The sequence below is a fragment of the Petromyzon marinus genome, chromosome 28 (assembly GCF_048934315.1).
Source record: "Petromyzon marinus isolate PM22_M1 ecotype Great Lakes invasive population chromosome 28, UKy_Petmar_22M1.pri1.0, whole genome shotgun sequence".
In the NCBI taxonomy this organism is placed as follows: domain Eukaryota; kingdom Metazoa; phylum Chordata; class Hyperoartia; order Petromyzontiformes; family Petromyzontidae; genus Petromyzon; species Petromyzon marinus.
The window spans coordinates 6,025,695-6,052,486 of NC_133694.1; the positions used below are offsets into that span (position 1 = coordinate 6,025,695).

The 26,792-nt window shown below is 46.0% G+C and overlaps 1 long non-coding RNA gene across 1 annotated transcript; it reads right to left on the bottom strand.

Annotated features, from left to right (window-relative positions):
* Window positions 1-5,657: 5,657 nt before the first annotated feature.
* On the bottom strand, window positions 5,658-16,281 carry LOC142929298 (uncharacterized). The gene is made up of 2 exons (XR_012945534.1): window positions 14,252-16,281; window positions 5,658-13,321 (listed from the first exon to the last, which is right to left on the bottom strand). It is a non-coding gene; the product is annotated as an uncharacterized LOC142929298 (long non-coding RNA).
* Between the last annotated feature and the right edge of the window lie 10,511 nt (window positions 16,282-26,792).

Here is a 26,792-nt window from a genome sequence, read left to right on the forward strand (position 1 = left end):
CTATTCTCGCTTACAACGGGGTCATTGACGTGCCTGACACACACGTGCCATTCTTTGGCTGTTAGTCCGTCATTATTCTGGACCATCCCTTCTAGCCACGTCTGGTCAAGATCCCCCCAAATTGTATTAACAGTTTTGAATGGTGCCATTAACCGGCGTATGTTCTCTAATGAAGTGTTCTTATTCCCACAAAAAATGTCATTCACAATGGGGGGAAAAAAAAAACGAAGCGAGCCAAATTTCCGACGCTGGGGAATTTTATGGCAGAGACCAGTTCCGTAGAAAGTCAAATGTGGAACAAAGCGGCAGTAAAAGAACACAAATAAGATAAAAGCCACGGCCCCATCTATCCATCCGGTGGCACATCCGAGTCTGTGCACGCGTGGATTTTACCCACGCGGGCTCAACCGCTTCTGTATTCAAGTTGTGCAACAGGGGGAGGGAGGGGGGGTCACAGCTGCATTCACTTTGTGTAATGGATCAGCTAATTAACTGAGACACTTCAATGCGGCTTAAGCCACTGCCAATAATTGTGAAGTACAGTTGATACGGCTAAGACACTGGTGCTCCTTACCTTTCACTCGGCAGACACGGGGCAAAGCTTATTCAATGCTCTTACACAGTCCACATCACTCCCCATTTGCCGACAAATGCTGAAAACCAAGCGGCTAACTCGCCAGAATTGGGAATGACGTCTCACGCCTGATTGGCTCGAGCTCACAAATACATGTTTAATTGATATCGCAGACAATCAATCAGCAATCGGCGTTGGGGGGGGGGGGGTGGCTACGTTTCCAGCAGAGGATAAGAAAGGTAAAGGTTGCAGTCCTGCAAGTGCTCGTTAATGCCACCGCAAGCACCTCCAGTGGAGGGACCTACAGAGAACCTACTGAACGAAAATTCCCGTCTGCTCTTTCACGATGACGGATGCGCTATGTTGAGCTCTGGCGAGATGTTAGCTACCTATCCTGGTATACAGGAGGTCATGGGTTCGATGCCGATCCTGACGCCTCCATATTTGGAGTGTGTATGTCTCTTCCCCCCGTGGTCGCGTGGATTCCTCTTCGGGGTTTCCCCTCCACATTTCAAATCGACGCGTGTTTTGGAGTATTTGGCTGCTGTACATTTCCACGTGAGAAACCACTTCATTGCGCTATCATTTGTGGACGGGTCGCTTCTGAAAAAAAGGGATATTTACCTGGTAAAATACAAAAAAAGTTGAAATCGGTTAACTTCTATCGCACCGTACGTAGCCAACCGTGCTAATCGGAGGTGGTTTCAAGTAGGCACAGTTTTACCCCAGCACACGCAACCTTCATCTGATCGACTAATTGGTGTTATAAATGACAATTATAATAATTGTTGTTATAATTTATAGTGCGGGACGAACAGAGGTGGGGAGAATTAAGAAACGCCCACCATTGTCTTAACTGCCGCGCCGGGAAATCGAACCGGAGACATCTGGATGGAAGAATTCGTCTGCTAAGCATTACGCACCCCGTGGCAGCCGAGGGTATTGCAGTAAAATCCAGTTGTCCTGCACTGTCCTCCAACGCCTATGCTCCCAGCCTTCAACGTCACCACACTGACCAGAGTGGTGAAGCCTTACGGACAAATAGCTCGCATGCCGCACACACGGCGTGCGGAGGCCCTCATCCAGCAGTGCATTGACAATCTGCACGTGCGCACTCAATTGGCGTACGCGCACAGTTTTGCATGAATGCATAACGAGAATGAAATAAGGGGCCGTCCATAAATGACGTCACGCGATTTTGGACGATTTTTGAACCACCCCCCCCCCCCACGTCGTCACAAAAAGTCAGACCTTCATGCCCCCCCCCCCAAAACATTTATTAAAAAGTCTATTTAATGAAGTAGAACGTGTTGTCTATATTTATTTAAAGTTGTGCATTTTGATGTGACGTCACATTTCTCAAACCCCCCCCCTCCCTCCTCGTCACACATCGTCACAAATGTCTGACCCCCCCCCCCCCCCCAAGTGCGTGATGTCATTTATGGACAGCCCCTAACGGTGTCCCATCGTTCATACTTAGTGCTCCTGCCAAGAACATAGGCAATCCAGAAGCATTAGTTCAATAAGTGTGGTTCTGCCGATGAAACCCATAAGGTCGAAGCCGTTGAACAAATCGAAGCCGTTGAACAAATGTTGCTTCATAAAATTGGACTGGAAATCAAAGAAATCGGCTGATGGACTAAAATACCGTAATAGGGTCAGTCGGGGTCCAAATTTGGATAATTCGAAAATGACCCGCAAATTATTCAAATGGGATTAATGGAAATATCAATCATTGCACTCTACTGCCAGACGAATGCCCCAAGGCAATCTTGAACGCGAGACGATCCGGTTCCCTTGAGTTCTCGCCTGCTTTAACTAAATAAAGTTAATAGGTCAAATGCGGAGAAAGAACGGTGTTCTGCTTATATATATACCGTTCATAATCGATTGCGATTATTAACGTTATCCGGCGGTCCCGGGCCGATCCGGCGAAACCGCTCCAAAGGCTGTAAGCAGTTCGGCGATAGGCTGGCAACACGTGCGTTACAAAAAAGAATTAACTCCGCTTGATTTCAGTGTTAAATATTATATGCAGCACATTATACACTACATACAACTTAACCAATGAACATACTGCACGTATATATATACACATCACCCCATGCAGAGTCTTCGAGACTGGGAGTGGTGAGTACGGTGCAATAAACATAAGTAACTTTTTTTTTATTAAAGTAGGATATGTATTCTTGATTTGAAGCTGTCGTGACTGCAGGAATCCATACTCTTTGGTTATTTCGGTAAAGTCATGCTTTCCCACCTGATGACGGACGCTTGTGTTGCGCCCGAAACGTCGTGATGTATTTTTTATTTTATGTTATACCTAGGATATTTGTCTATTTGTATGTTTATTTATGCCAATTTTACTTAGTAAACACATTTTAAAACACTCAAAAAATGTAACACCTACAAACAATGTAATACAATAATGTGGCAAAATAAACTATTTTAAATCATTATTATTGATTAATTAGCCGGCGTTTTTAAAAATCCGGCGACCCCTCCCCCACCCCCCGAATAATCGATGATCTACTGTACATGCCCTTTAAAGGCAGTGGGCCCGTTTTAAAGTACATTAAGGCAGAGAGGTAATTAATTATTGCGCGGCTTTTTTTTTAAAAGCCTCTAATTAAATGCATTGATCCTTTCTCCTTTGTTGTGAAACTCAGCCCAGATTAAACTAATTTGAAAGGAAACGAACAGACACTATACGGGAGGGGGAGGAGGATGAGGTTGGCTGTGGTGGTGGTGATGATGGTGATGAGCCGAGAGAAAGCGCACGTGCAGATTAGACAACCCTCGCGCGCTCTCTCTCTCACACACGCACACCTGTGGAGGAAATCCGTTTCAATTAAAACCGCTAACGGCACCACACACACGCACACGACAAAGTCCGCAAACAGTTGCCATCCGTGCGAACAGCTGCTTAAGTAGAGCGAAGACGCTGTGAGGGCAAACTTCGCAAAACCACACGCAGAGCAGTGACAAAGGAACCCCCTCCCCCCGCCCGCCCGTCACCTCCATCCTTCCCTTGCAACAGTTGAACCCTCGAAGGAGCCCACATCTATCAGCGAAGGTCCTCGTCCATATCAAACATCATTTAGCTCGCAGGTCGCCAGAACTCATTCAAGCAAGGCCGACTGTGCTGATGAGACCGCTGTGTGGTGAGACCGCCCCAATATCTCTGCTTGCAGCGAATCCAATGCTGCTGAAAACGATGTTACTCCTGCAGAAGGACGTGGGGAAGGATGGGTTCTGTCAAAAAGAAAAAAAATACACGTGTAGTTCGTTATGCGGAGAAACAATACTTTTATTTTATTACCCATAATCTCCATAACACCTCCGATTAGCACGGTTGGCTTACAGCGTACGGTGCGAAAGAAACTCAACGCAGCGAGACCTGGGCTTGGACTCCCGTGATGCCACTCATGGAGCGGCGTGTGTGGGCAGGGGTAGCGACTACTCACGAGTTGGATCCTCTTAACCACGTCAATATATCTCGGCCCTTTTGTGACCCTTGACTTCGGCGGGCGATACGTGGCTCAGTGCTTCATTACCAACCCCGGCTCGACTCTTTCACTCCTTCGTCCTCCACCACCGACACTCGATACGTGGCGGTCTTGTTGATACACAAGCGCAGGGTTCTCCTCCGTGTGGCAGCAGCTCAGCCGACGCTCTTCCTGCGTCGCTCACACACCCTGTTAATATTCTTCGTTCGTTCGGTAGAGTCACATAGATAGAAAAAAAAATAACAAATAAAAAATAATAAAAAATGCTCATGTAAAGGGTTAAAGGCGCAGCCCTGTGATCGCTTTCTTACACCACTGCTGGCGGAGGGGGGGGGGGTGCCTTCATTGAAGGGAAGTCCCCCGGAATGGGGGGGGTGTTTTTGGCCTACTCTTCCGCACTAATCCAGACCCCTTGGAAATGGGGGGGGGGGGGGGGTGTACCCACACTTCACCCCACCAGACGCGAATCAATTAAAGACCGCGGGGTGGACACAGGCGGTGGTCAAGAGGGGACGTTTAGAAAACTTGCCCCGGGGTTTCAACTGCCACGACGGGAGATCGAACCAGAGACATCTGGATTGCAGGTCCAATGTGCTAACCACGACACCATGGTAGCATGACTACGTGTGTTAACATGCATGTACATTAAGAACATGTGTATAGGGTGATCCACGAAAAGCTACCCCAATGACCACTGATTTAATTCGTATCACCGCAGCTTAAGGATTATTTAATACTCAAAGCAAATTACACCGGCTACATGAAGATACCATGTATCAGGATATTGTTAAAATATGTCAAGTGTGCATTGAGATTGGTGGGAGACATGCAGAGGCCTCGATATGAAACGCTGTGTTCTCTAGATTGCAGTGTATTCATATTCTTTTAGTGGGGTATCTATACGTGGGTCACCCTGTATTTAATTCTACAAATGGTGTTTTTATTACAGCACGTAATTCAGCAATTGTATTCCATTTGATTGGGGGTGATTTTTAAATCGGTACTGCTCTGTGAATGAGAATAAAATAAAAGACTTTGCTTTGATTGCCACGGTATGGACATCTCTACAGCAGTGTCCCTGGTAAGGTTTCAAACAAGACACGCACACACGTGTGTGTGCAATGCAAACAAACCCATCAACAGCTCCTGAAGCAGTGCATTGTGGTCCCCTTGTCTGCGTTGACCATCAAAATACATTTGAGCAAATGTGGCTGACTGATTAATTGTAGCAGTGATGAGGATATGGACAACTGTGGACTGGTGTTGTCCTCATTAGGACTCATCAGTGCAGTAGAGTCACCACTGTTGACTGCTGTAAAGTCTGCCTCCGGGAACCATATACTGCATGTGGAGTTCTAACCTACACCCTATGGGCATTTAATGTATGGGAACATGCAGCATCCGAGTGTTAATTAGGGGTCACTTTAGGGAATCTCTAAGGTAGTTCTGTGACATCTCCTTCAGCTGGCTGTTCTCTCACATACTGCGAGAGAATTCTAAATTAACACTTCATATCGTGACGCCAATTAACACATTCAGAATAAACTTGGGAGGAAAATACACAAATTGACAAATCGTTGTTTACGTTTTTAATAATTATTCCATATGTTTTATCACCACTGCTTTCTCTTTATAAACAATCATACAAGACTGGCCCCTTTTTTGTTTTTCACAACCTTAAAATGAGAAACTTGCGTCTTTTAAATCAAAGTCAAGATGACATTCCGGCTGTTGCTTACTGCGTAGTTCATACTGCATCGCGCGAGCTCAGATGCGCGAGTGATTATGTTGGCTTCTTGTGCAGAGAGAAGGGGCACAATTTAGCATTTTTACCAATCAAGTCCCAATTGTGCCGTCGGCGTCTGGGGCACTAAGCAAAGCGTTCCCTGTGAATGCCTTAAATGAAGCAAATCCTCACATTCTGAGTTGTGAACTCAGCGGTGACATCATCGTTTTTTTTTCTTCTTACAACAGAGCTCCCTTGAGCTGTGTGGACGGAGGGAGGGGTCCGCTTCAAGCACGCCCATTAAATAAACTAGGGGTGGTGTTGCCAAATCGTTAACGTTGTAAGGTCGCCAAATGGACCTTAAAATGTCGCTAGATAGGTCTATAAAAAAAACTGTAAACTATGTTTTATTTCACGAGGTAAGGCCCATTGAGCTATATAGCCCTTTTTCAGATGCGACCTGGCACACAAATGATAGCTAAACGTGTGTGGCTTATCATCGCGTGGAAATATATAACAGCCAAATATTCTAAACTCAGGTTTGTAAATGTGGAGGGAAAAACCGGCGGACCCCGAGAAAAATCCACGGCGAGAACATGCAAAAACTCCAAATATACAGGCGTCAGGGTCTGGATCGAACCCACGACCTCCTGTATACCAGGTGAGGTAGTTAACATCTCGCCACCGCGGTCTCATAAAGATGTCAAAAAATGTCACCAGAAAAAAATTGAGCACATTTTACCAGCAGGCGAGCGAGTGGCTCGCAATCGGAAGGTTGCGAGTTGAAATCTCAGTTGGGGGTGGGGGGTTGAATTGACTCAGCCCATCATCGCCGCAGGGTCGATGAAAATGAATACCACTTTGTGGGTGTAGTAAACAGCGGTTGTCCTGTTGAGAGACTCGCTACCCGCCATTGGAATGTGGAATTTCCAACACCGTGTACAGGAGATAAGAACAGCCTCGGTGCTCATTTGAGCAGGAAATCACGTTTGGCTCATTTAAGCAAAGTTAAGTGATACAGTATTTTGAAATATAAGTTTGCAATCGCATTATATCATGGTCCCAGAAAGCCTCTATATTTTGTCGCTTTGACAAAATGCTGTGGTTAAGTTGGCAACTATGACTCTGGGCGTGGTGGAAATATTCACCCCCTCCCCCAGCAATTCGCGAACGATCACGATTGAGGGCCACTTTTCACGAGTAAATTCTTAACTTATTTGTGAATGATTAACACATTTTCCACTTAATAATAATAATCATTTACCATCCTTTGCCCATCTACTGCTGGATGAAAGCCACCCAACGTTGTGTTGTTGGTCATGGAGTATTTTTTTAACCATACATCACAGCACTGGTCAGTGTAGGTTTGTGGAGAAGGGCTAGATCCAAGACCAGTTCAGGTATCATTCTCCACTGACGTTAGCCACGGTCAGAAATCGAACTCAGGTCACTGGGTTAACCGCTGTGCCACCTTCTCCATTCGTACATACGAATCAAACGTAACCGATGGTTACACGTGCAATTCAACGCATGCATCATGTGCTCGAGAATAACCATTAATTCATGAATTGACGCATCATTTCTCACCTAGAATAAACCCCAACAGCTAGGCCTGGCCGATATTAACAATGGAGTTGTTCTGTGTGTGTGTAAAGTTATTGATGACCAAGCCTGACACCGTCAAATCCAATACTCAAGGGAACCTTTAGTGCAGGTGGCAGCCCGGGATTCAAAAAAGCATCGCATCAGCAATGTTCACTCCCTGCCTTGATTTGGACAAAGCGTTGAGCTCAGCAGCATTAGCGAGTGAGCCATCCAGATCAGTGGCACGGCTAATGAGCGTGCAGGTGGCCCATGTGCCCCGAGGGGCCCCAGGTGCCTGGGCAGAGGGACTGTTGGACAGGCGCGGTGGGGTCCCATTTCATTGCCTGCGCCCTGGCCCACGCCAACCACGTCTACGTAACCGCGCGGAGGCCTCGCGAGAATTGGTTTTGTAGTTTGTATCAACGCACAAGTGCAACGTTTATTTTCATGCGTACAATATACAACTCGCAACCGTAAGCCCTATATTTTAATCAGCGGGGGTGGACTGCGATGTCCCACGCTGCTTTGTGTTCGAGGGCACGTCTCGCCCTGAACACATTTTGTTACCTCCGGTCTCCAAGAACCAGCCGAGCCGGTTTAACACCCCGACAAAGGGCCACAGAGCAATCGATATCCTTGTAGCCTGCAGTGGCATTGCTGGAGCTTTTAGAAAGTTGGAGCTGAAACTTTTGTCGTAATCTATATCAGCTGCAGTTGATGAATGGATATCGACGGTACTTGTACTCGCTTCCACAGCAATTGCAAACAGTGGATTTACCAAAAAAAAAAGAAATCCGTGACAGAATTGGCCCAGCGGTAGCGTATCCGCCGTTTGCTACAGAGAGGTTCACGGGTTCGAATCTCAGCGGGCCCGATTGTTGTAACTTCGGGTGTAACTCGCCGAAATCATAACCACGCTCCGTCTGCTTCGCAAGTAAAGATCCCCCGTTGTCAATTCGCAAGAGTTGGGGGCATTGTGTGCTGGCGTCAGGGTCCAAATTTGCTAAATTCGAAAATTATCCGCAAAATTGACTAAACTATTCATAGCAATCATTGCCCCCTCGTGGCAGACGAATGCCCCAGGTCACTCTTCAAAAGGAGATTATTCTGGTCTCTTGAGTTTTCACCTGGGTTAACAAAATAAACGTAATGATCGAATTTGCAATACTGTACAGCTCTTTGTCAATCGACCGTTGAATGATTGCCTACCCACAGTATATTAGTCAGGGGTGTTGTTTGACCATACTTCCCCTCTCTGGTTAGCGCGGTTTCGTGAAGGGGGAGGCCAGGAGCTGTTTCAAATATCACTCGCCACTGACGTCAGCCGCGATCGAATTTGTCGTACACATTTTTAATGCACTACCAGACTTGCAGGGGCACTTGCGTTCAATTCCTGGATAACGTCAGTGGCAAATGATATCTGAGTCCGTGCTGGACATCTCCCCCCATAACTGACCCATGTTAACCAGGGAGGTAAAGTGTGGTCAAAACCACACTCGTGACTGACATGGTGTGGGAAGATCATCCAGTAGTGTATTAAACCAAATTACTGCAAATTATTATGATTTGAATTATAGACTCATGGACCGAAGTTTAATATTCCACTGGTGGATAACATTTCGCAAGGTTAAAGCAACCCCAGCGACACAGCGTGTGGAGGGCCTTCATCCAACAGTGCAGTAACAAAGGGCTGTACAGTGCACATTATTTGAATATTATTATGATTGCTATATATGTGTAAGGCAAACAGACAATAACGAATGCCTTATTACCCGCTCTTCCCATGCGAACGCATTGTTCATGGCCCCTTTGAATGTCAGGGCGCTTAATTCGATCATGCACTCATTGTAAGAGCACAGCACCATGCTTTTGAATGGGGGGGGCTACACTGCTACCTATTGTAAGTGCATAAGCTGGCCATGACAATGACCATTCTTCAGGGATGGGTGCCCCGGAGTTTTTAGGAGACGCGACAAGAAAGCGTGCTAAATGATGAATGACAGCAAGTCAGGTCACAACAAACTTTACATTAGCAAACCCAGAAGAAGAAGAAGGCCCCTTTTTTCACTCCAGAGATCTTTCTTCCATAGTCCACGTATGAGTTCTTTGTGTGGTTCCGGTGGAATGGCAGGACGGCAATCAGTGTGTCCTCTGTAGCAGCAGCGTAGCGTGGGCCATGGTGCAAGAAATGAAATGGTAACTCCTGCTGGTCTTTCCCGCCTCCTTCCACCTGCCCACCCCCCTCTCAACTAAAACTAAACTATGTTTATTTTACCAGGCAAGACCCACTGTGCTGTACAGCTCTGTTTAAGACGCGACCTCAACCAAGTGGCTTATCACGTTGGCATTTATAGCAGCCACATACTCGGAACGCACGTTTCTAAATAATGTAGAAGACAAAAACCCGTGGACCCGGAGAAAAATCCATGCAACCAATTGGTGGGGGGCGGGGGGGGGGCAGAAACACACAAGCAAAGTCCAAATATACAGCAGGCGTCAGGGTCGGCATCGCATCCATGACCTCCTGCATATGGGGCGAAGTAGTCAACATCTCACCACCGCTCTCTGCCCCCCCTTCCCCCCGGCATAGCCCGGCACCTGCGCCCCTCTGCACACTCGACAGTTATGCAACGGCACCCCTCCCCAAATCAACACTCAACAGAGGTCAAAGTCATCATGACCGTGTGTTTGCCAGCTGGTCACCTCTGTGTCATTATATATATATTTTTACATCCGTTTTATAACGTTCTGCACACATCCCTGGGAGCTATACTCATACATATTCAGTACTGTACTTGGGAAATATTCATAATAGCTTTTTTTTTAGATTAGGCCACGTAATGATATACATGTTATGTACTTGAGTATGTACAGTATAAGCACACATATGTGTCCGAGAAGACCCTTGCCTTCTCAAGAGCTTCCTTCAAATGCTTTAAAACGCTGCGAATGTGCGTATCTGCTTTACATGTTTATGGCGCTGCACCAGGGATGCATGTGCCCGTGCCTAGCTTTCCGCTCAGTGCTTCGAGTGGGCTGTAAGATATTCTGGCCAAGTTTCAATTTCTCTCGCCCATTTGTTTCGTAATGATACGGACGCACATCTCACACAGTAATGAACCGACATTTCAATTAATGGGGGTTGTTGTTTGAGCATAACGAGCACACACACTGACATATGGACGTACTGTATACTTCAGTAATATTTTTCTGACAAATGGAGGCAAGGTTCTGTGGTCAATTTTTTTTAATTTGCCAACTGTTCGCTCGCCATGGTGCCAGGGGCCCAATTGAAAAATCGTTTACCACAAAACACTGCGCAGCATACGCATAATTTTCGAACAGTTGTGACGTGACCATGAAACTATGATATAATTCAAGTGTCCAATGAGGTGACATAGATGGGAATCTAGCTAGAATCGAGTGCACACTCTGCGTGTGATCCACTTTATATCTGCCGAGACAGTGTCACGACAATGTCTCTTTAAGATGTCAGGTTGAGAAAATTCTACCTCACCGTGATTATGCATAAAACACAGGTCCGTGCGACACTTATTTCCATCTCAAGAGACTTTCCACTAGGTTTGGCCTGCACGGTCAGTAGGTGTTCACTTAAAAATTGGCCACAATTTCGTGGGAGGGCATGGGAGAGATGAGACATCCCCCCCCCCACCCCTCTGCCCATCGAGATTGTCAACCACTAATCATCTTTACTCACCAAAGTCTACACCCTGCTCAGCCGCTCCAAACAACTCACGAGGACAACGCGACAATAACAGAGTTTATGTCGGGTTTTCCCCTTTAGTTAAGCTTCTCTTGGCGGGATGTTAACTACATCGCCTGGTATGCGGGAGATAGTGGTTCCGATCCCAACCCTGACGCCTGCTCTATATTTTGGAGTTTTCGTGTTCCCTCTCTCCCCCGAGGTTGCATGGATTTTTCTCCGGGTCCACCAGTTTTTCGCTCCACATTGATAAGCCACTTCGTTGAGCTATCATTTGTGCCCAGGTCGCTTCTGAAAAAAAACGAGCGAAACAGCTCAGTGGGTCCATACCTGATAAAATAAAGATGAGGTGACATTGTCGTGACACTCTGTCTCGGCAGATATAAAGTGGATCACGAGCAGAGTGTGTGCTCGATTCGAGCTAGATTCCCATCTATGTCACCACATTGGACACTTGAATTATATAATAGTTTTATTTTTATAATTTTTATTCATTTTATTTTAAAAAAAATATTCTATCTACGTGACTTTACCGAAGGAACCAAAGAATAAAAATTTAAAGTTTGGTTTTGTAGTAGTAGTTTGTGTCCCAACATTGCATTGATCCGCGTCTTCCATATTTATATGCTCGTTAAAATGTACCGCACCACGTCAGTATATTCTAGTACAGGAGTTGAAACAACGGTAGAAATGTATTATGTCCCCCACGCCTCTGTCCCCCGAGGTCACGTGTGGTGGACTAAAGTGTGGGCACACCCACTTCTTTCTAGAAGTCTGGAAGTGAAGGCCAAATGCCCTCTAGAGTTGCCTCGAATGGTGGCCCCCTTCCACCAGCAGTGGCACGAGCAGGAAAATGCGGGGCTTGCACCCCAACATACATTTTACGGAGCACATTCCCGCCGTTAAATTGCATGTAATTGTTTAAAAATATATTTTTTATGGGATGGCAACTAACAAGCTATATGGGAGATTCAGAAAGTCATGCCAGGAAAGCCTAATATATTTGATGAAGGCAATAAGGTACGAGGAAGTTTACTGTGAAATACTTTCTCACGAGGCGAATTGTTATCGAGTTATTTCATAATAAGCCATTGTCTATCCACAGCTTGTTGAAGGCTTCCCCCACGATCTCTCCGCGTTCCTCACCGTCCTGCGAAGCTAGAATCCATCTCATTCCAGCACCTGAACTGATCACAACGCTCCATCACTGCTGGGGGTCACCCTTTGGGGGCACGTTTTATCCTTTGGTCACCATTTCATCAGTTTTGTCCATCAGCCATCATTCCTTCCAGTGAGTGATGTGTTCTGCCGCGACTTATTTGCTTTTCTCAACAGTTGTATCCATGATACATGTGTTCTACTTTCTGTCTCCCAGTGTACTTGTAATTCCCCCCCCCCCATATGCTTTTTTGCAGGTTTCAGCTTCTGCTTCGCGTTATTGGGCAGTTGGCTGTATTTCTTATCTGTGTGTCACAGCTGGAAGTTTACACTGCTTATAAACTGTTTGGTTTTCAGCAGAATATTTTGTACATCTGGGATACACACTAATGGTGGACGTGAGTAAAACTGATTAAATAAGCAATCGATGAGGCGCAAATCCAAACTAACGATAAGAGCACACCCATGTAACATGTAATATAGGTAAAGGTGCAGCCCTGCAATGGCTTGCTCATGCCACTACTGGTGAAAGATCTCCGTTAGAGATAGCTCTAGAGAGCCCCCCCTCTAGGATGTATTTGGCCTACTTTTCCAGGCTGGTCATACCGTCTTGGAAGAGCTGGGAGAACACCACACTTTACCCCACCACATCCCACCTGCTGATCGACTACGTTGTTATTAATTTGTATTCTTGTTTCGACAGAGGTGGGGGTAATTTAAGAATCTTGCAACGTTGTTTCAAGATGTCGCGCTGGTTATCGAACCGGGGACATCACAATTGCAAGTCCAGCGTGCTAACCATTACACCAGAGCAGCATGCAAAATTGAAAATAATGATTTAAATAAAAAAACCCGAAGTATATAATTCATACATGTAGTGCAATAATGCTCACACAGCAGTTAGTTGTTCTTGTCATGTGCTCAGTGTTCAATAAGCAGTTTTTGTTCCTTTTCTGGCTGAGCAGTTATTTGGCAAGTATGATTGATCACCAGCAGTTGTTGAAGCTTTGTAGTTAATTTGCTAGCGGAAGGGAGGTAGAGAAATCCTAAAGGAAAGGACAATCGATACAGAGATGTGTCATGATAATTCTCATTATGATGATGTGTAACCAATATTCAACGACTGTCCATAGCGGTCGTGGATTTCGTTATTGATCGCCATGATCCATAGGAACCCGCGTTAGCTGTGAGCATCCTAGATGCATTTATCAGGAGCACAAAGGACGCGTTACTGTTTTCATGAAGAAATTACTGCCATTGTTTCAATGACAAATGCCACCATCTAATGAAAAAGCACCACGACACATGTTCACTCAAGTGACTGCGATCACAAAGAGTAGATGCCACTAGGAATACATTGCAGATTTCAGGAAGTTAAATTTTAAAAAAATATATATCACATCCCCATTGAAAACTAATCAAAACGTTATAAATGCTTATTTCACAGAGCCCATATTTCACACCGCGCATCACAATTCACACCAAAACCACACATTCCATTGGCTTATATATTTCTGAGCGTGCGAAGCAATCAAAATTATAATTTCGTGCATTTATTTTTCGTTTTCGCGGTGGAAAACGGCACCGCGCAAACGACATTTTAAAGTGGTGCCGTCCGTTCAAAAAGTTATCCGACCGCATTTAACGCAACCCCACGGGAGAGAAAAAAATGTTTTCATTGGGAAAAAACGCACGCGCTTTAACCCCACCCCCCCCCCCCACTAAAACGTTGGCCGATAAATTGTGAAATGCAACAACAAAAAAACAAACGCGCGAGTGTTTTTTTTTAATGTCGCGCGCATTGAGCGACCCGGAATGGATGCCTAACAGCAGCAGACGTTTAAAAATGCATGCGCTCCAAACCCTGCCGAAGCACTGTACCCTTCTCGCAATGGCAGCTGCGGCGATAATCAGCGGCGCTCGGTGTATAGGCAATGAATATGGAAATGGAAGAAGCAATTATGTGAAAAGCTCACCGTGCTCCGGCCGTCGGGCTTGCGACGCGCACAAAATAGCAGGGGCAAGATATTGTGCAGCTGTGATGTTGTGGACCCCCCCCCCCCCCATTTCACCTTCATAATTAGAAAGGGGGGGGAGAGGGGTGAAGCTAAATTGCCGTTTGTTTTTTGTTTCTGCTAAAATGCATCGTTTTTAGGACGTTCAAGAAAGCAACAGGGACATTGAGATTGTTTACGAAAAAAATAATCAGAACCGTCGTCATAAATATACTGCCCCTCGTATCTCATCCCTCCACATGGTTGGAGATCCCAGCAGGTCCTGGGGTTTTATAATTTGTGCAGACCCCATATATAATTTAAATCGCATGCAAATCAATAGGCCATTCACTTAATTGGATTGGTTACACCTTACTTGCCCTTATGCAGAAACGAATTCAACAAAGTGCTCGTGGCGAGGACGGCATAGTTAAAGCACCCGCAGATAAGATATACGTCTGGGAGGTGCAAATGGAAATACTGTACAGCTAAAAAAAAATGTAATAGGAAAAAAAAATATCAGCCTGCAGCCAAAGCCATCAGTTTGCTGTTCGTGCCCAGGCCTGGACAGTGCTTGAATAGGCAACCGCGATGTAAAAGCCTGGGCGACTTACCCACGTCGCCTCCGACAAAATCCACCCTGCAATGTGCCCATCTCGTGAGAGAGAGAGATGGAAAGATCTTAGAAGCAGAGCAAGGTGCAGCCTGCTACAACGGCCACGTCGTTTCTCACCGATGTGCTGCACGCATGTCTCTCCGATGTGTTTTAGGGTTGCACTGCGTGTCGCTCGGCACGGTGTCAGACGTTTCTCTTCAAGTGCTGGGAGCTTAGGAATAGGTTTTACCCTTTTAACTGGCACAAAAAACTGACACCTTTATTCAAGGCATCATGTTTGCAATGACCACAACACAAGCAGTCAAAATGCAAACAAAAAAGACAACTCTGATAATAATATGCACTGTCCTTGAATTTGATTGGTCCACACCCGAGACAGCTTTTCTTAGAGCCTAGTCTCCATTGGTGTTGGACCAGAAGACGCCAAAAGGCCTACAACTATATCTTGTTTCTGGCAAAGGAGGTCTCATAATGCTGGGAGCTTCTTCAGCAACTGAACTCAAGACACTGAAGAAGCTCCCAGCACTTGGGGAGAAACGTCGGACAACGCGCCGATCAACATTCGTGGCACAACACAAAATACTGTGCACATCGGAGATGGTTGGGCCTGGGTAGTAATTGCTTAGGAGACTGTCTGAGTGCATCACACACTGTAGGATTTGGCTACAATGTAGCCATTGTTATAGCGTTGTTTATTGAGTCTATCTGTGTGGAGTTTTGAGTGTTACCCCCATTTACGCACGGGTGTTCTCCAGTTTCTACATCTGCCTCTGCTCCATCGTTTCTCCTCTTTCTAGAATGTTTGTTTCCTCCTTACTAAATGTCCAGCTTTCTGATCAGTTGTCGTCAGCATGCTATACGAGACCATAATCCTGGGAGTATACCATATCTCGATGGTGATGCTAAAACTGAACTATTTTATTTTTTATTTTACAAGGTAAGGCTCACTGAGCTATATAGCTCTTTCTCAGAAGCGACCTGACCACAAATGATAGCTCAAGGAAGTGGCGGCTCATTACGTGGACGTTTGTAGCAGCCAAATACTCTAAACGCGTGTTTCCAAATGTGGAAGGAAAAACCGGAGAAGTCGGAAAGAAATCCACACGACCACGGGGAGAACATGAAATCTCCAAATAAGCATGCGCCAGGGTCAGGCTCGAAGCCACTACCTCAAGTATACCAGGCGAGGTCTTTAACATATCGCCACAGTGGCACTCGCAGAGCCTTTGTTTGACAAAGGTTCCGTCTATAGCAGAGACATGAAGTATCCCACATCAGTCTCTGATAAAGTCACGGATAAGCCGAGTGTCCAAACCTGAATGCCCTTTCACATCAGTAAGGTCTCATGGCCAGCAGAAATCGTCATCGTAATTGAATATTAATGGCAGTATTTGTACTGTGCACCGCCTGCACTACCTCGGATAGCTTTTTAAATGGGATGTATGCGTCTCGGCATATGTCTTACTTATCGTGACTCGAACAAGCTAATAATTGTATTCATTGCTTTAGCTTCGTGGAAATAATGGGCACTGAAGTCAATGCAGAAAATGGATTGCGAGCAGAGTGGTGGCCATGGTTATTATTATCACCATGGTGATCCCACTAACCTTGCTTTCAAGCTGGCTTATAGTCTGTTTACATTTTACATATGTAGATACTTTGATCCCATGCGTCGTTTGCTGTGCCATCACAATTGTCATTTTTCCTTCGGCTAACACGAGCGAGGTGGTGCCTGTCTGGCAGACGCAGCGCTACTTCACCGCTGGAAGAACCACACTGCTGGTGCTAACCCCCCCCCCAACTCAAATGCAATACAATTTGCAAGTGTGTGTGTGTGTTAACGGAGCTCACGGTAGCTCTTAAGGTCAGGATGCGGCAATTGGGCGTCAGGGCTTAGGCTTAGCGGGACTCTCAGGGTCAGGAAGAGGGTATTGGGGTGGAATGGGGCGGTCAAATGAATCTGCTACAGGGTGTACAAATTCCTCACCAGGTAGCCAACCTAGGTCAGACCATTATGATGCGCGGAATTTCCAAGCCGCACCTCCTGCACCCCACTCCGGAGTGCCACGGAGTTGTGACGAATGGTCAAAAGGCCTAACGAGCCAATACTAAAACTGTAGCTGCAGCCGGCCAAACAAACCATTTGTTAAGATGAATGTCCTTCTCACAGCCTCGGCAGCTATGCGTTTCATGCCACCGTGCTCCACTGCGCAATGCTAGCAAACACTTGCTCTCTCTAAGGGTTTAAGATAATAATTTACAGCCCTTTATCAATTCACTGCTGGAAGAAAGTCTTCCCGCGGCATGTCAGTCGTGGATAATTATTTGTACTTACAATAACTTCACCACGCTGGTCATTCTAGGTTGGTGAAGGGCTGGGCGCGGGGATGTGCAGGACTGGTTTACATGTCATTCAACATTAATGTGAGCCATGGCTTTTGGCAATTGCTTGCTATTTACAACCTCCCCCACACCCCTTCTTTTCTCTCCGCCTGATGAAGACCGCTTGTGTTGCGATCGAAACGTCGTGTTTTTTTGCTTTTATTAATTTATTTTTAATTTTATTTTAATTGTATTTCTATTTTCTATCTACGTGACTTTACCGAAAGAACCAAGAATATGCTATTTACATGTGTGTCCCCCCCCCCACAGTGGATAGGTGGCAGAAAGTCACGGACAACCGTGCGGTTAACATGATCTCTGTGGTGGTGTTCGTTCCACAGATGACGGCAGATGAAGAGGGAGTCGTACTGGAACAGGAGGGAGGAGGATGCAGCAACAACCCCGTTGTTACGTTGGGCGATGCCTTTCTGAAAGGTGTCACGACGAAAATATTGAAACGTCGTAAATCGAAGCAATTGACAGGGTAGGTGGTGAGGGGTGAAGGCTGAGGCGACGGATACGAGAAAAGGATGGACGACGTCGTCAGCGACGTAAGTGTGAGTTGAGGCGACGCAAAAACCGGGTGGTGGTATCAACAGTGACGACGTATTGACGTGAATTGGGGTATGGCCACCATTGCCGCATGGCAGCCACTGTCACGAGTTGTTGACTACTTTGCCTGGTCTACGGGAGGTCGTCGATTTCGATCCAGACCCTGACGCCTGCCGTGTATTTGGAGTTTGTATGTTATTGTTATTCGCGTGGATTCTTCTCCGGGTCCTCTGGCGTTGCCCTCCACGTTTATTTGGCCGCCGAACATTTCCACGCGACAAGCCACGTCTTCGAGCAATCATTTATGACGGCCAGGTCGCTTCTGAAAAACAACGCATCCATAGCTCACTGGGCCATACCTGGTAAAGTAAAAAAAGTGAAGCTTAGTTTGAAAATGCGTGTTGCGAATGCACGCACCTCGTGTGTTTGGTGTTGTTGTTGTTTTTTTAAAGATGCGTGGGTGTGTGCGGCGCTGTTGCCGCTCAAGCTTTCGTCGGCGTCGCATTGCGTACGGAGCCCGAGAGGCTCAGTGGACAGCCACTGAGCAAGAAGCAACCGTGAATTATAGACGCCGTCGTCCTCGCAAGCTGCCGGCATCGCAACCCCCTTCACCCCCCCCCCCCGCTACAACGTTGAAATTACGCGGGGGTAAAAGGTAAAAGTGGAATATTAAAAGTAGCGTAGAGTAAATACAGCGCTGTACGTCTCTTGCCCCCTCCTCTTCCTCCTCCTCTTACCCCGTTTACGTCGTTTCGCAGGTACGTCGTCACTTGATTGATTGTCAATAACCGCAACCCGAATTGCGTCGCCTCAACCCCGCACTTGCGTCGCTGACGGCCTCACCCGTCCTCTCTCGTTGTCCGCCTTCGCCTCACCACGACGCTGTCGATTTACCGCTTTGATTTACCGTTTCGATATTGGTCGTCGCGCCTTTCAGGGAGGCATTCCCGGATGATTCAAACATTTTTTTTGTACGATTGGAAGGAGAGACTCACGTGGCGGTGGTTCTTGCTCGGATATTGTTCGTCACGTAAATCGTGGTTTTTGCACGCTTTTATTTAACTCGCTGTCTGTGAGCGAGGCGGATTTTTTTTCCTTTACGTCGGGTGCATAGCTGCTATCGAAACGCAGATCGAGACGCATCCCAAACGGGAGGGTCATGACATTACCAATTTTCAAATTCTCAAGGTGGGGCGGAGGGCAATAGAGCTCGCCACTCCTATTGACCGGCCACTGGCTCCAATACGATGATCTGCGCTCGCATTATCTGGGCACCAAGAGATTGATATTCGCGAGTCAGGCAGGCATCATCAACAGAAGGCAACGTTTTCATTTTTTGCTCGTCTGAGATGAGCAGGCTCGGGGGGTCCTTGCGCTGACCAGCTCTCGCCTGTGCAGACGAAAGCAAATTTGAGTGCCGCATAAAATATTTACGTGTCGAGGAGACAAAAACAAAGACAAAGAGCCCCCGAATAGCCTGAACAGACTGTAGGGGCAAGTGCTGTTAGCGAGCACCTATGAGGGCCGGCACGGCACACGAGGGCGTGGGTGGCGAGCACCACGCCCGGCCGCCTTTGTCTCCCTAGTGGCGATGTTTACACGCGGCATCGGGTACTCATTCTGAGGCTGAGTTGACTTAGGGAAGGCCTTGGGCCAGTTCAGATAATCATCACTGGTGTCGGCCATGAGTAGGAATTGGACTCGGGACTCCGGGTTTATAGTGCAGCATGCTAACTGCTGCGCCACCGCTCTCCAGTACAGACAGACAGACTCACACGGTGGCTATTTTAAGAAACTCGAGAAAAGTTTGTGTATTAATCAACGTTATATATTTTTTTATCAAAGGGACAACAGCTTATTTGTAGAAGCCTAATTGTGTTTGATTAATCACCTTAATTAGATAATTATCGCAGGCCTAGGGAAGTGCTTCAGTTGTGGGCATTTATGAGCCGTTATAATTACCTACACATTAACAACGTGCAGGTGTGGTACACGTGTTTTTGAAATATCTAAATCGGTAAAGCCACGTGCAATTGATAATAACAGACAATGACATTTACAATACAATTCGGTTTTGCATGGCATCTTGAATACAACCGCATCTCAAGGTGCTGGTAAAATGTTTGGGGGGGGGGGGGGGTAACATACACATCAAGATAATTTGAAGGAGAGGGATTTGCCATCCTTATAATTAGTAGTTACCTTTGTAATCTAAAATCTGAACCTTTAACTCGATTGCTGAGCAAAGTAAACATGCTTCCCTCGCTTCGTGCGGTAGATGCGTTCCCAAAAAAATGGGCGACGAAGCGAAATCGCATCGCATAGACCACAGTCACCAACCTACAACGAGACAGCTGCCTGCCGAGTAGCGGACAACACAGTACACCGTACACAATGTTGTCCCACGTACGACCGCATAGCTGCCTATGATTGAATTCAAACCGCGTAGAGCGAAGTTTGGGTAGAAATAGGTTGGCCACATATAGACGAAATCGCACAAGTCGAACCTGCATAAAGCGAGTGGAAACCTGATGTTCACAAACACGTGCATCGAGATGTCATCGATACCCATCTTGTATAAGGGTTAGGGTTCAGCACAGGGGCGGAGCCACATGGGGGGGGGGGGGGCTGGGGGGGGGGGGCTTAGCCCCCCCTGAAATTTTGGGAAAGTCGGTAATCGGGATAACCGGATATCCGGCTGCTGCAAAATGCTGTCTGTCACCTCGTGCTGCCCTGCAGGCTGCTTGAGCGGCAGCCTTTCGAACTTATTTCACTTATTAGCCACATCAGCGGCTCCGACTTATGAATACACTCCGCGTTCAAATCCAATAAAATTTGTTTTTATACATTTGTGGCGCCCATTGGAAAACATTACACTGGATATCTCAGAATATTGAAGTCAGCACCCCCCCCCCCCCAAAGTCAAAATCCTGGCTCCGTCCCTGGTCCAGCATCATTACGAGCACATGCATTGAGATGGACTAATCCGATTAAATAAATCACACACGCACACACGCAAGTATCGCAATACACAGGAAGACAGTGAACTTTAATCTGCGTGGTGGATTTTCGAACTGAAACACCAAAGTAAATGTTACGCTCACTTAAGCAGCCACAAGGTTGATTGCAGAAATATAATGAATTCCCTGCTTCTCGTCGCTTCCCACTGGATGTGCAGTGGCACTGCGTACAGCGACATTGCGGCCGTGTCCTTTAGGGTTGAGTGCTTTAAAAGAGAGAATGATTGATGGTCAGGGAGCAGCAACATCCCAGACTTAGTATTCAGGCTCGGTATCACGTCGTTTCATCACTGATCTGCCCTTGGGGTACAATCGACGTCCACAGGAGTCGACGGTGATGCTCTGTAATTGGGAAGTATATCAAGTTTTCCATAAATAAATGAGCATGTAAATAACAGAGCTCCGTTACTCGTTAAGACTTGTTTTAGGGGCAATTCACTCTTATGAATAACGGTGGCACGTTGATTATGCAATACATGATATTGATACTAGATTGTCCTCAAAGTACATTTTTGCTTTAATTATTACATTTTCCAATATTGCCAATGTTTGCAACAGCACAAATTACACATTCACGAAAATCCAACTGGACATCTAAATCTGAACGCATCTCAAGACGCTGTACAAATAAGGGGAAACGCGCCTTCGTAGAGAGGCCGAATATTATATTTGTACTGTAATACCCATATTGATAATTCTACAACAGCATATGGCACACACACGCGCACGCGTGTGCATGAATAAATAAACGCATGTTCTGCGCACACAACGCATTGACACTCGCAAACACACGATGTAGATATATATTCGTGTACGTACAGTGAACCCCGATTAATGTTATGCTTGGGGGAACATGCACATTGCTCCCAGAGGGCCTGGCTGACAGTGCCGCAGGCTTTACCCAATATGGTTTTCATGCCTGGATGGAAATTTATTTTTCGTGACAATACGGAGCAGATGATGTAGCAAAAAAAAAGAAAATAAAAGGGCCGTAATCGACAGATTCCCACTTGCACCGACGAAATCATGACGGATATAGAACCGTGCGCAATATTATTTCTGGGACATCTTTTTGAGAAATGCATTGACCTACCAGAGGGAATCCATTCAACGTGAACACCGAGCCATCAATTCACCGCGCGGGTGCACTGGCGGACGGACAAACAGAGACGCACCCACGGACATGCCCGTGATGTCACATGTTACCGTGGCAGCGACCTGCAACCTCAGGGGCGCTAAATCTACGACCACGGCCTGAAAAAAAAGAGGCATTTCTACGGGCCCCATCTGCCCTTCGTGGGCACAGAAATGAAACGCACGTGGAAGGAGGAGTTGTGCGGCGCGGGTGGCGTTTCACGACGAATGACCATCTGCGTTTTTAAACTGAAAAAAAAATAGAGCGCCTCTTGGTGTGAGCCACATTAGCCTCTGATTTACTGAGCGCGGTTCCCGTGCCTGCCGCTCTCACATCTCAGACAACGATTTTATTTGGTTTAATATACGCGTGAGCTGAATACTCCAGGGCAAAATGGTTTCGTCTAACGTGACAGCGTTTTCTACAGCGGCATGTGAAACACATTTTACGGGCAGGCTTGCACGTGCGACATTCGGCACATAATGGCGTGCCGATGAAATGTTAATTTGTGTGTCCAATTAACACACACGCCCCGTTTAAGGCAATTTGACTCGTTTTGATAGTGCCTTCACTTCTCCAGAATCAAATTTTTATTCGCCGTATTTGTTTGCGCTCTAAATTAACGTTCACAAACTCAAAAAAACATTTTTATGCACATTGAATGTAATGATATTTGCGCTTTCAAAAACCACCCCTATGCATACAAGCGTTATGAAACAAAGTCTTTTTTATGATGCCGTTTTTTTACATGTCTACTGAAAGTAGAGAAGTCAGCTCATTGTTTTTTTTTGCTTTAAAGTTTTGCTTTTGTTCGGAGAGCGAATGTGGAAGCACCAAAGCATTGCAAACCTAACCGTGAGTTTACAGAGCGATTAAATTTCCACTGGGATTTGTTAACCTTTTTCCTGCTTTCTGAGAAATGCCTCATTTAAGCCCTATTTCGATACAAATTTCGAATTTGTGCCACCATTACTTAGTATGCAAAGCCTGCTCGGCACACTGCACTGCAGCCAATATATCATGCATTACCACAGTGGACGCTGTCTGCTGCTGTAACAACAATAGTACTTTTGGCTACCACAAGAACACAGTGGGCAGCACTTGAACGTAATATGCTTTCTAATAGAGAGTGTATGCCTCTCACCAAGGAATCAACAGCTTCCACGAGAATATCCACTGCTGAGGAGATGGAGTGATGAAACAGGTTTGTATGAAGGTGGATTATTACGTTGCGTGATCGTAAGACGTGGCTGCGGTTTGACGAAGACCTTCATCCAGCAATGGAATGATCGTGGCTGATAATGACGATGCGTGTCGTATCGCTCATGAGTACTCCAGGAAGACAAAGAGGGCTCTGCAACTTTGTGTCCCCACGACTCAGACAATACAGACGTTTTTTTATGTCTGCATCGTAAGTAGATGCGATGATGAGTCAATTAACTCAATTAAATTACTAAAAGTTCGAATCGACCGTTTTTTGTTTGTTTGTTTGATCAGTTACCTTTAGAATTGCCTTCTGAAGGCGGGAAACCCCCACTAGCCACGCCCAGCGTGACGTGGTTGATTATTGCTATGACGTCACTAAGGCCCGCTCATTACTTCCCGCTTCGGGGAACACGCGGGAAACACGTGTTAACCGACCAGAGTTAACGATAATCGGTAGAGCAATCGATAACTTAAGTACTTGTATAAGCCCTGCTCTAAATTCAAGAACGTGGTTAAAAGCAGACATACTGACATGTATCTGTTACTGAGAAAGGTAGGCCACACACTCAAGGCTGGGCGGACGAGGAGTGGAAATGCGCCCACCAGCTTAAAAACAGGCTACAGTCTACATTATAGACTGCCAGTACACTCACTCAGCTCAAATAACCATTGCTACAGTCTGCACTATAGACTGCCAGTACACTCACCAAACTTAATAACCAGGCTGCAGTCTACATTATAGATTGCCAGTACACTCACTCCGATTAAGAACCAGGCTACAGTCTACATTAGTGTTTTTAAAAGTTTTTATTATTAATATTTTTATTCACTTTATTTTTATTATTATTTTTCTATCTACGTGACTTTACCGAAAGTACCAATGAATATGAGTGGAACGCTATTCAGCTCTGTGAAATATACGTCATGACGTTGTGGCTTAACTTGAATTTTGCTTCCGTCAATTTAGCACTTCAATGACGAAGTTCGGGACGTTTTTATTCGCAGAATAATCTCTCTTGACACGTTCACACTGAAAGTCTCGAGCGTCGCTCGCAATTTTCTTGGAATTTAGTTTTGGGGATTTTGACATTTCCACGAAACGTTCACTCCCAGTTCCTTCATCGTCGAAGTACGGCAATATAGTCCAAGTGTGTTGGGATTATTTCGCACCGTACATAGCCCAACCGTGCTAATCAGAGTTGCGGGAAAGGGCAACAACATCCTCTTATCTGCGGTGATGTGGGACAAAAACAGCGAATCCTATTATCCCCCCCCCCTCGTCACACGGCGTCACAAAAAGATATGACGTCACAAAGCTCTGCCGCCCCCCCCCCCAAAAAAAAACATGCTTCAAATCGCTTTAAACTATTGTCATTGTAGTGAGTGCGTATTTAATGTGCCGCTGCACTCTGATGTTGTAGGACAGGGGTCGGGAACCTATGGCTCGCGAGCCAGATGTGGCTCTTTTGATGATTGCATATGGCTCGCAGATAAAACAAAATATTCTCACTTGTTTTAATCCATCCATCGATTTTTCACTGCGCATGTCCTGTTCATGGCTGCAGGAGCAATTGTCCATTATTTTAATTGGATGATACTGGCCTACGTTGCCGTTGCTGGGTAAAACAGGTAAACGCCCCCTTTTGAATCAGTCTGAGACTGCGTCTGCTCGGTCATTAGCTCAAAGCTAACCCTTCGACGAGGAAGATGGCGAAAAGAAAAAAAAGACGACGAGTATCGTACATTTCAGGACGAATGGACCGAAGAATTCGCCTTTGTGGAGAGAGCGGGTTCTGCGGTGTGTCTAATTTGCAATGACAAAATTACATCGTTGAAACGGTCGAATGTAAAGCGGCACTTCGGCACGCGCCACGCTACCTTTGCATCAAAATACCCTGCGGGAGACAGCAGAAAGAAAGCGTGCCAAGAGCTTCTGAGCAGGGTGCAAGCTAGCCAGCAGCAACTCCGCGTATGGACCCGGCAAGGTGACTATAATTCGGCTAGCTTTGCTGGTTCTTTAGCAATAGTGAGGAACGGAAAACCATTCACAGATGGCGAGTATGCTAAAACGTTCATGCTGGATGTAGCCAATGAACTTTTTGATGATCTTCCGAACAAAGACAAGATAATCAAACGGATACAAGACATGCCTCTGTCGGCAAGAACTGTTCATGATCGTACCATCGTGATGGCAAACAAAGTGGAGGAAACGCAAGTGAAGGACATAAATGCAGCGCCGTTCTTTTCTCTGGCTTTGGATGAGTCAACAGACGTGAGCCATTTGTCGCAGTTCAGCGTGATTGCAAGATATGCTGTTGGTGACACACTGCGCGAAGAAAGTCTTGCTGTTCTGCCATTAAAAGGGTCCACAAGAGGTGAGGATTTATTCAAGTCTTTCATGGAGTTTGCTCAAGAAAAAAGTCTACCTATGGATAAACTTCTCTCAGTGTGTACTGATGGTGCTCCGTGTATGGTGGGGAAAAACAAAGGATTTGTGGCGCTTCTCCGTGAACATGAAAATAGACCCATCCTAAGTTTCCATTGCATTATACACCAGGAGGCACTTTGTGCTCAGATGTGTGACAGGCAGTTTGGCGAAGTGATGTCGCTGGTCATTCGTGTGATCAACTTTATTGTTGCCCGAGCCTTAAATGATCGCCAGTTTAAAACACTGCTGGATGAAGTTGTAAATAACTATCCTGGTCTGCTTTTGCACAGCAATGTGCGTTGGTTGTCAAGAGGGAAGGTGCTTAGCCGTTTTGCGGCTTGCCTGAACGAAATCCGGACTTTCCTTGAAATGAAAGGCGTCGGGCATCCTGAGCTAGCCGACACCGAGTGGCTCCTCAAGTTTTACTATCTCGTAGATCTGACTGAACATCTGAACCAGCTCAACGTGAAAATGCAAGGCATTGGAAATACAGTGTTATCCCTTCAACAAGCTGTATTTGCTTTTGAAAACAAGCTGGAGCTTTTCATCACGGATCTTGAAACAGGTCGTTTACTACATTTTGAAAAACTGAGCCAATTTAAAGATGCATGCACAGCAAGTGAGCCCATTCAAAACCTTGATCTCCACCAGCTAGCTGGCTGCACATCCAGTCTCCTACAGTCCTTCAAAGCACGCTTTGGAGAATTTCGTGAGCACACTCGTCTTTTTAAGTTCATCACCCATCCAAACGAGTGTTCACTGAACACAGCCGACCTGAATTACATCCCTGGTGTCTCCGTCAGAGATTTTGAAGCAGAAGTGGCTGACCTGAAGGCCTCAGACATGTGGGTGAATAAGTTCAAGTCACTGAATGAAGATTTGGAAAGAATCACACGACAGAAAGCGGAGTTGGCGAGCAAGCACATGTGGACAGAAATGAAAAAACTCCAACCCGAAGACCAGCTGATTCTCAAAACTTGGAACGCGCTTCCTGTCACATACCACACACTGCAGCGTGTGAGTATTGCTGTATTGACCATGTTTGGATCTACGTATGCATGTGAGCAGTCATTCTCACATCTTAAATACATCAAGTCCAACCTACGATCACGTTTAACGGATGAAAGCCTCAACGCTTGCATGAAGCTTAACCTCACCAAGTACCAACCCGACTACAAAGTACC